Source organism: Protopterus annectens, chromosome 15.part0, assembly GCF_019279795.1.
Source record: "Protopterus annectens isolate FY-2018-M chromosome 15.part0, PAN1.0, whole genome shotgun sequence".
Classification (NCBI taxonomy): Eukaryota; Metazoa; Chordata; order Ceratodontiformes; family Protopteridae; genus Protopterus; species Protopterus annectens.
This window is the reverse complement of record NC_056749.1, coordinates 162,750,621-162,760,384: the sequence shown is the minus strand read 5'-3', so window position 1 is coordinate 162,760,384 and position 9,764 is coordinate 162,750,621. Positions and strand designations below refer to the sequence as shown.

General features: G+C 37.4%; 1 long non-coding RNA gene across 1 annotated transcript; it reads left to right on the top strand.

Moving 5' to 3' along the window:
- Window positions 1-2,202: 2,202 nt before the first annotated feature.
- LOC122789763 lies at window positions 2,203-9,151 on the top strand. Its single transcript, XR_006362878.1, has 2 exons — window positions 2,203-2,279; window positions 8,352-9,151. It is a non-coding gene; the product is annotated as an uncharacterized LOC122789763 (long non-coding RNA).
- Window positions 9,152-9,764: the final 613 nt, after the last annotated feature.

Here is a 9,764-nt window from a genome sequence, read left to right as displayed (position 1 = left end):
TACAAAAGCACTATATTGATGGTTTTATTTATTCTGTGCATGTCTGTCCACACACACCAAATTACAAACTCAGACCAGCACTCCATAGATAGAAAATAAATTCATGTATAGTTCTATTAACCTTCTCCCAGCAGCAGACTATCTGATCAAAATGTCCAAATTAAAGCAAATTGGTTTCACACATGGCATCTTAAGTGCCAACAATATTGACAGGCTAAAACAAATGCGAGTTTAAGTACACATGCATTTAAAAAGACTGTACCACTTAGAAATATATTGCTCTATAATGAGCAACACAATGACCTTTTTAAGGTTGTTTATTTTATTTATTTAAGTTTTATGACTGGGAAAGTCCACTGGGCCATAAAGAACATGTTTTCAGTTGAGGCCTGGGGAGACAAGCTCCAAATATTGAAAGTTACATATTACATGCTACAAAAGAAAGATTTGTACAGAACAATTAACCTTTACAGAAATATAATACGTTGTGTAATAAGCTTTTAGTGAGTTAACATTTAAACAGAAGGTTACTAGCCATTTTGGAGGTTGGATAAACTGAACATTTGTGGAAAGACATTTTTGTCAAATAAGCTCTTTGTAAGTAAACATTAAACAAGTAGCTACTAGCCCTTTTGCAGGTTAGGTGGACCATTCTGAATGAAGAGCACAAGAAAACTGGATTATGGAAAGTATAGTACATTCGAGTAAAAATCAGTCCCTGGTAGGGTGAGACTGTTTTAGATTGACATGAAGCAATAGAATTGGTAAATGGTAATGATTTCAGTGCAGGGTGGAGAGGTATAAAGATGAAAATTTAATTACAAATCAAGGGTACAGCAATGGGTACTATGTTTGCATCCATATATGCTGGGCTTTTTCTTAAGGCCTTTTAGAAGAAAGTTTGATGTATAGTTATAAAAAAATAAATAAATAAATTCATACCTTGAAATATGGCGAAGATTCCTGGATGTCAACTGGTTTATTTGGAGGGGTTCTTCACAACAGCTGAAGGACTTTGTGGATTTGAATTTTATTCCTTTTGGTCTAGTGTTCATAGGTGAATCCAGATTTATTCAATGTGTTTTTCTTGGATGAAAATCTTATTGAATTTAATAGATAATACTTTGTCTACTAGCTTAGTGTTTTACTAAAAATTTACCATCAAAGGCTACAAGTTGTCATCCACACCATATGGTTAAAAACATTTGCACAGTTTGAGAATCATGACAAATCTGTAGTTATTTGAACAATTTTGAGTCTTAGTCTATGATAAGGAACCCATTTTTAAATGGGTGTTGTAGTGTAAAGGATGTTAGACAAGCGCATACTTGGCTTCAAACACTTCTACACAATAATGTCTATGGCCAAAGGAACTTGAATCTTAATTTTTGACTGGGTTTTTGTATTAATTTTATGACTACATATGGTAGTAATGCATTTAAAATCTGTGAAGTTATTAATAAATGTTGGCACCCTTTAAAAGTGGATGAGTTTATGATAAATGTCTAGACGAAGTATGCCACTTGAGCTATAGATGAGGAAAAATATAGGTGAACATTTGTCCTGGTATAAAAAGTCAAGCTATTAAACAGCAAAATGTCAGAAATGTCTGTGGGAGCACATTGTGGCATCTGTTTATTGCAAGGTTGTTTCTCAAACAAAAATCACTCATCTGTTAATCCATTAGAAGTCTTTTCTGTAAGATATTTAATTACATGCAATACTGAGTGGGTGATGCACATGGCAGTTTGCCAATGTGGAGCTTTCTACATTTGACAACTAGACCATGGAAACCAAGAATCGCTGTTCATATTAATGATTTGAAATACAAGAGAATTAAGTTCCTGTTTAAACATCATTTAGAACATAACTGCACCTTTTATATTTATGGGTATTGATTATAGTTAGGGGCCGTCCTTTCAGTCAAAATATTTTATTTTGGATAGCAAAAACTATGGAGAGAGAATCTTGGGGTTATGCACAAACCAGGGCTTAATAAACATTTTTTAAAGTTAATTTCATAAACCTATTTATGATCCAAATGAATCGTGAAAACTATGTGCTTTGAATGTAATCAACCAAAGAAAATGTAATGCATTTAAGTGTGTCTCATTATAGAGCAGTGTATTTGTGGACAAATGGTAGTCTTTTTAAATGCATGTGTATTTACTTAAACTCATTGGTTTGGCTTGTCAGTATTGGCACTGAAGACTCCTACTTGTGAAACCAGTTTGTTTCAACTTGAACATCTTGATCCAATAGTCTGCTATTGGGTGAAGGTCAGTAAACCTATACTCTAATTTATTTTCTATCTGTGAAGTGCCAGTTTTTTGTTTTTTTTTTAACTTGGAATCTATTTTTTGACTGTGCACCATTGGAAGTTGTATATAAAAATGCATATATTTGTATTTTGGTATGCAATGCAGTCATGGTCACTTTTTTTTTTTTTTTTTTTTTTTTTTTAACTGTGATAACATAATTCTTGAGACAAGATTGTAAAATGACCAGGACGTTTAATTCCAGTGACGCATCTGTGCTTATAAAGGTACCTCAAACAGCATTTTTCTATTTGTAAAAGAAACTGCAGTGTCTTAAAATAAGAATCCAAGCAGGAAAAAAGAAATTGCTAATGGATTAGCAAGACAATATTATGCTTGCATTGATCTGAAAGGTAGATGCACCCATATGTTAAACTCCAACAAAGAATTTTTAAAACTTATTCATTGAAAGTTAATGAAATAGTTATAAACATTTTTGCCAGTGTATTGTATCATTCATACTATTTATAACATCAGTAGAATTAGAGGTTTAACTAAAATGCATCTGTCAATAATCACTGCTGCCCCAAACTGACATTGCTTTTATCTTTCTTCATGGTGTCAGTGTGTCAAGGTATTTTAATGAGGAAAGTTAGAAGTGATGTGTCAAGAACGTCTACTGAAAGAATTATGATCTGTTCGTAGAATATAAACTTCTACGTTCCAATTCTAGTTTATTTCCCTGACATTTGTCTTCCTCACATTATTCAAGTGGTTTGAATATTGTATTTCTTCTGCTACTTTTCCTGATTTTAACATTTTTATAAATTCCGTTTCTTTGTATGAATGACTGCTTAACCCTTCCACACTATCTCAGTAATATTGCAGTGAAGAAAATAATTCATACATGTTTTTATTCCTCTGTGTGTTGGTATTGTACTATTTTTTTGTATAAAACAATTGTTTTTAAGTATTTAGTAACTTTATCCCAAGCAAACCATCTAGTTAATCCTAATAGTTTGAAAAATTACCATGTTTGCTCTAACAAAAAATCCACACAGAGTAAGAACAGTAATCAGCAAAAAAGTTTAATTAGCTGATGGTCTGTAGATGATAGGGCAAGATGATGGAGTGTTGGAGGGTGAAGAAGTGGATGACCTTCCTTAGCACTGTTGCAGTATTCATTACATGTGGGATCTCCTGCCAAGCATAGCTCATCTTCAGGCCAGTATAACAAAGCCTTCACATCCTCCTAGTATCGTACATCAGGCATATGCTCCCTGTGCAGGTGTAGGGCATAAAGGTAACTTAAACATGCTCATTTCTCAGAAATTCTTTGCTGCCAGTTTGAATACCACTGTTTAAAGATTGGTCTGAACACTTTTCACTAAGCTGATTTCTCCCTCATGGGGGGGGGGGGGTTCCTTCCTTTTTCTTTCTCTGTGTTTAATGGGCTTTGTCATCCAAGAAGGGAAAATGTCAAGTGTGGGAGGCAGATTCCCTGTAACAATAGATGCAAGAAGTCTGTTCTGCATAGGTGCTATTCACAATCATATCCAGTGTACTTCATCCAAAACCCCCTTGCAGCTGTGCATCTTTGCTGTCCATTTACATGGATAGCCAATGTCTGAAGCTTTTGAGCTGGGGTACCATTGTCAAATCTGCCCACACTGAGATATACCTGTCTCTTAAAAGGGCTAAAAATATATCCGATTCTGCTGCGGCTGCTGTCAAGCCTCCAACAGATGTCTCTCAAGATTGATAAAGATTCCAAAGAATGTTCTGTGCCAACCCTGGTTTCCACTGCTGTGACCTTGTTGGAGACCAGCATGGATAAGACTTGCATGTCCTCTGATGCTGTGCAAACATCCACCATGGATGCTGAAGGAGAACCACTGCTGGTAATTTATGAAGGGCTTAGGAGGATTACCCAAATTCTAGCTATTGAAGAGGTTTCTGGTACCCTTAGAGGCAAGGAGTGGTTGTGAGCCTCCTAAGTTGGTCAAAGCTGATGTGCCTTTGAAAAAAGCGGAAACTAAACTTGAAGATCCTTAAGGGTGGCAGAATTTTATCAAGGGATTGTTTAGTGCCTTGATGGCCTTGAATCCCCCCTTGAGGATGGACTGTTCTTGCTTTTTGATCTTCTATCCCAGCTAAAATAACTAGGGAATCTGATTCCTTGGATGTGGAGTTGGATTCAGGGCATGAATGCTTGTCCTGTTCCTCATAAATAGCTTCACACTTATGCTATGGGTTAGAGAAAGAGGATTCCCCGAGCCCTGATTCTCTCTTTTAAAGAGTTGTACTTTGGAGGGGGACACTGATTTTTGCCTGACTTGAGCATTTTAAACAGAATTGCTAACAAGTCTCTGGCACCCAGAACCAGTATTATGAGCTGTTCCTGCTGTCCTGGCTTCTGTGCTGTGTACATTTGCAGTTGCTGCTTTGGCTCCTGCTTTCCACCCTCCATCACATAAAAAGCCTGACCACTTTTATAAGGTGCCTGAGGCTTTAAGTACCTTTACAAGTTCCTTCAGACCCTGCTGTGTTCAGTTTCTACTGAAAAAAATCCAGCTTTTTTCCTATTCCAAAATTCTTCCCAGTACATTTGGTTAGAGAGGCGGGGAAAAGTTTTTATACTTCTGCTATTCTGGCCTTCAGGGCCATAACTCATCAGACCCACATGACCAGATAAATTTTTGATTTTTCCCTCCGCTTGATTCTGGTGGGGGCCTTGTCAGACCTTCCTGATTCTGAAAGCAAGACTTCTGCCCTTTCCTTATTGATTTCCACTTGACTGGTAGCTGGCTCTTCATTCTGTGAAGTGTAGTTACGATGCAGCTGATGCATGCTCTAAAGCTGCTGCTTCAAGCTCAGTTATGAGGAGGTACTCTGGCTTTTATTATAGGCCTTGCCTCATATTTAGGCCACGCTCCTAAATGCTCCTTTGGCTAAGCAAAATTGTTTTGGTGGTGCTGCTGACCTGTTAGACTCTACAAGACAAAGGTAAGTTTATGAAGAACCTTTAAATTTTTCTTTTTCTTGTCCCCAATTTCAGAGAAAGTCAATCTAAATTTGTTTTGTTCATAGACCATACCAATGTTGGCCTGCCTTCCATCTCCCAAAGTTCTTACTCTATTAACCTGCTTCCAGCCCCTCTCCCCTCCTCCTTGCAAGGGAATTTCACAGAGCCATGGGGTTGTGGCATTTACCATTCCCATGACTCTCTCTGTACCAAGTTTCATTTTAGAAAGCTTCAATAGTACCTCAGAGTGGTTTAACTTCAGCATTCTCCTCCTCCCTTTAGTTTTTAAAGTAGAGTTTCATTGGTGGATTTGACAGATCTCCCTGAATCCAGGTCTGCCTTTTCAGGCACCTGTCTCCTACTAAAGAACTTTACCAGATGTTTCTGACTGGGTTGGCAAGCCTCTTCCAACAATCTGAAGGTTTACGGTCTACAGGCCCTTCATCAGCAGTTACAATGCATCAGTGTAAAAGAGATGAGGGTGCTCGTTGTTGTTATACAGTCCTTTTATTCTCTTTGGACTCCAGGCCCTTCAAAAGTCTTTACAGACAACACCACAGTCCTGTGGTACATAAACAAATAGGGGCAAGGGGGTGAAAGTCTCGTCTTCTTTGCAGACTAGCTCTTAAGGCACCCTTCAGGTTTTCTACTTCCCTTCAGAATGCAACCTTGTGGCAGACTCCAGGAGACTACCTCTCAAATGGATGCTTCACAGGAAAGTGTTTCTGGACATCATACGTCAGGAGGTATTCCTCAACGGGATATTTTTGCCTGTCATCTGTATGGATGACTTCCTCAGTTCTGTTAGTCCCAAGTCCTCCGACTTGAAAGATGGAAACCCTGCCCTTTTCTTGGCAGGGAATGTTCTCCTATGTTGACACTCATTTTCTTCTTCCCACAGCCTTGCAGAAAACATGAAGGACTCCCCCAGAATCTTGCGGTTTGCTCCCTTTTTGGCTTGGATGGTACTGATTGCTCTGGCCATGTGAAAGGGGGAATCGTCACAATTATTTCACTGGTGGATTTTCTAACACAAGATAAGATCTTATTCACCCTCACTTGTCCACTCTTCAATTTACATTTTTGGGTGATGGGGTTTTGATTTCCTTTAGATACTACATTTCTGAGGATATACTTATGTTTTGGCTCAAGCCCAGGAAACCCACTAACAAAGAATCTTGTATAGCTAAATGGAAGAGAATTTTTGTCTCTAGCATCACCATGATCCCTTCTCTGTAGGAATCTTTCTGGTTACTACTTGTGTGGATTGTGCCATGCTGGCTTAGCATATTCTTCTGTTAAAGCTCACCTATCAGCAATCTTTGCTTGTCTGCCCTTGAACCTGGCATTCACCTCTTGTTTTGAGGTCAACCGGTTCCTTAAAGTTGTTAGTCATATCAGGCCCCCAGTAAAACCTTTACTACCTTCTTGGGAATTTTGTCCTTGGAAAAATCAACTCTGGCTCCATTCAAGCTCTCTTCTTCCTGCTTGCAACATTGTACTTGGAAGACTGTTTTGCTGTTGGTTCTTACTTCAGCCAAGTGAGTTTCTGAACTTCAGGCTGCTATGGCAGATCCTCCCTTTTTTTTGAGACTGGGTGTCTGTACTAATCCCTCCTTTTTATGCCAGTGTGGCTAATGACTTGCTCCTCAATCTATCCCACGATGTACTAGTGTGAAGGTTTTTCCCACATTGGATTTGCATACAGCTCAGATTTTATTGGGATAGGACAAAGCCTATCCAAAAATCATACAGCTCAGATTTTATGGGGATAGGACAAAGGCTGTCCAAAAATCTGAGCAGCTTTTGGTTTAACACCAGGTCATTGGGTTTGGCAGCTTCTAAGCAAACGGTCTCTTCATGGATTTCTAAGACCACTTCTTTTGTTTGTTTTATGGTAAACTGCTTTCAGCTTCAGTTCTGTCTAAATGTGCAGTAGACTCTACTGGTGCTCTGTAAAGGGGTTTGGATACTTCCATTCTAGAAGCTGCTACTTGGTTCTCTGTCCACACATGATAAACATAATAAGTTGGATTCCATTTCCAGAGCCAGGGCAGGCTTTGCCAGAGACATCCTTCATGAATGTAGAAATTTTAATATGACACTAGGATACTAGAATGAGCTGGAATGTCTGGAAGAAATGAATGAGACCTGGAATGAATGCATTATTCTTCTAATTACCTAGAACTGTACTGATCAGGTGACCATCTCTGGTTTATTCCGAAATGTACACAATGACTTGGCAGATAACCAAACTGCAGTGTTTGCAGACTTTAAGAAGGCTTTACGTAAATGAAGGTAGATGTCAACATCAGAGTATTGTCTCCAGTAACAGTGCTAATAAACTGAAACAATTTGTAGAAATTCTGTATTACTCTGGAATGCTGGATAAATGGTGCTGATATTCCTTTCCTCGTGAATAATAATGTTTTGGAATGCTGGATAATTTACTTGACTTCTGCATTCATATTAGTGTCTGTATTGCAAAGATTATCTGCGTCTCAGTCCAAGTGAACCAAGTAAACTGTGTCTGAAGTACTTCCTGCAAATCTCTATATACCTCTTTAGCTTTGGTTCATGAGCCTTGTACAATACAATCAAAATGTGCATATACTCGAATGTATTTCACATTCTCTTCCTAACATTTTTCTTGAATGAATGTTATTTTCACTGATTGCAGGTGTGTTTTGAAAACTGTATGTTTATTGTGAAAGCAGGATTTTAATATGGATGCATTCCTAGACTTCTGCAAAGAGATTACTGTAGTTTTTGTACATTTTAAATGATACCTGACCTAACAACTCCTGAGATTCCTGAACATATACTGATATCTCTTTCTGTAGTTACTTTAAAATCTAAAATTAAGTTGTAGGCCTAACCTTGCATTTTTAGGCCTATGCAATGTTTGAGTATTTTGTAACCATTGTCTCTGAAATTAATGAAATGGGATTTACTTCTGGAATCATGCTAATAGATTTATAGAGTAGTCTGCAAATATGCTATAATCACTAGAGCTAATGTTTTCCTCACCTGGTAAATTAACCTGCAGCTTTAATTTTCTCCACTAGGTGTCACTTGAGCATTAATCCTCTTGGATGAAGACTCAACTTTAAAAATTTCCCCAGTTATGATTAAATCATAAAACTGGTTAACTTTTTTTTTTTATTATACCTGCAATATGCATCTCTAAGCATAATTACAACTTAATGTAACTTGTCGCTGTAAATCTTCAGCTAGATTTGTAACTAATAATGTCTTTACTTTTTTAATTTCTGTGCTGTAATAGATGTCTGGCTTTTAAATTTGTCTAACTTGTAACTATCTATGTGCTGTAATAGAAGTACCTGACTAAAACCTATGCTTTCTGTACAGTAATTAAGCTGCACTGTATTATGTAGATTAACCCTGACGTGTTATGCCTCGAGTATAATAAACATTACTTATCTTTTAGATTGAAAGACTTATCTTTTAGATTGAAAGACTGAATGTGAAATGAGCTTAATTCCGTCACTGTACCCTTAAAACTAATGACTGAACAATGTGAAGTGTGATGTAATTACACATTTTAAATTGTCTACTAATGCTGTTAGAAATGTATAACTGAGTATGAATGCTATATTCTGAAATGTACTATACTGAACTTGTACCGGAGTTTGTCATACTGCTGACCTAGACTGAAACTGAAAGTGATGCATATTTATACTGAACATTAAAAATAGCTGTGTATTAATGTTAAATTCTTGACTCTCGATAAACTAATTCTAAAGGGATACTTTTTCTGCCAGTGTTACTTGAACATAGACAAATGCTTAAACTTAACTGGTGCTGTTATACAAATGGCTGAAAACATTAAAACATTTGCATGCTTGCTTCAAGTCTAATCTGTATAAATACACAGCTGTTGTATTTATCCTTTAAAGATTTTAGATAACTTAAACGCATTTCGGCAAACCATGATGAAATGCACATTTGCTGTATACGTATTTTAGATGCATTGTTGTGCAGCACAGCTTCTGCCAAGTTTAGGCCTTGCATTGCATTGTCCCATCTCTATTGAGGTATTGGAATAACTGTTTTTTGTTTGTTTTTTACACTCAAGCCTTCCAAACCTCCCTTTTCACATCTTTTCTGCAAGGCTGGGTGGCTGATGCAGTCGTGATGGTGCATTCTGGAAAATCAACCTGGCAAAACTGACATGGTGTCTTTTTGTATCAATGTCTGCAAAGCACAAAAGAAAATTGGGTTTTTAAACAACATTTGCAGCTTTAACAATTCTAAACTGAGCATTCATTGCTACCCTGACTATATTTTTCGACATGGGATAAACATATGCTGCTTATACCTGGACTACTATAGGTACCTTCTGGCTTAGCAGTAGTGGACTGCAACAAAGTTATGGGCATTAATGAAGTAAAAACAGATCTTAGGCTGGCCAGAACTGTGACCATTAGACATGCTTCTAGCCATGTTACAAGAAGTGG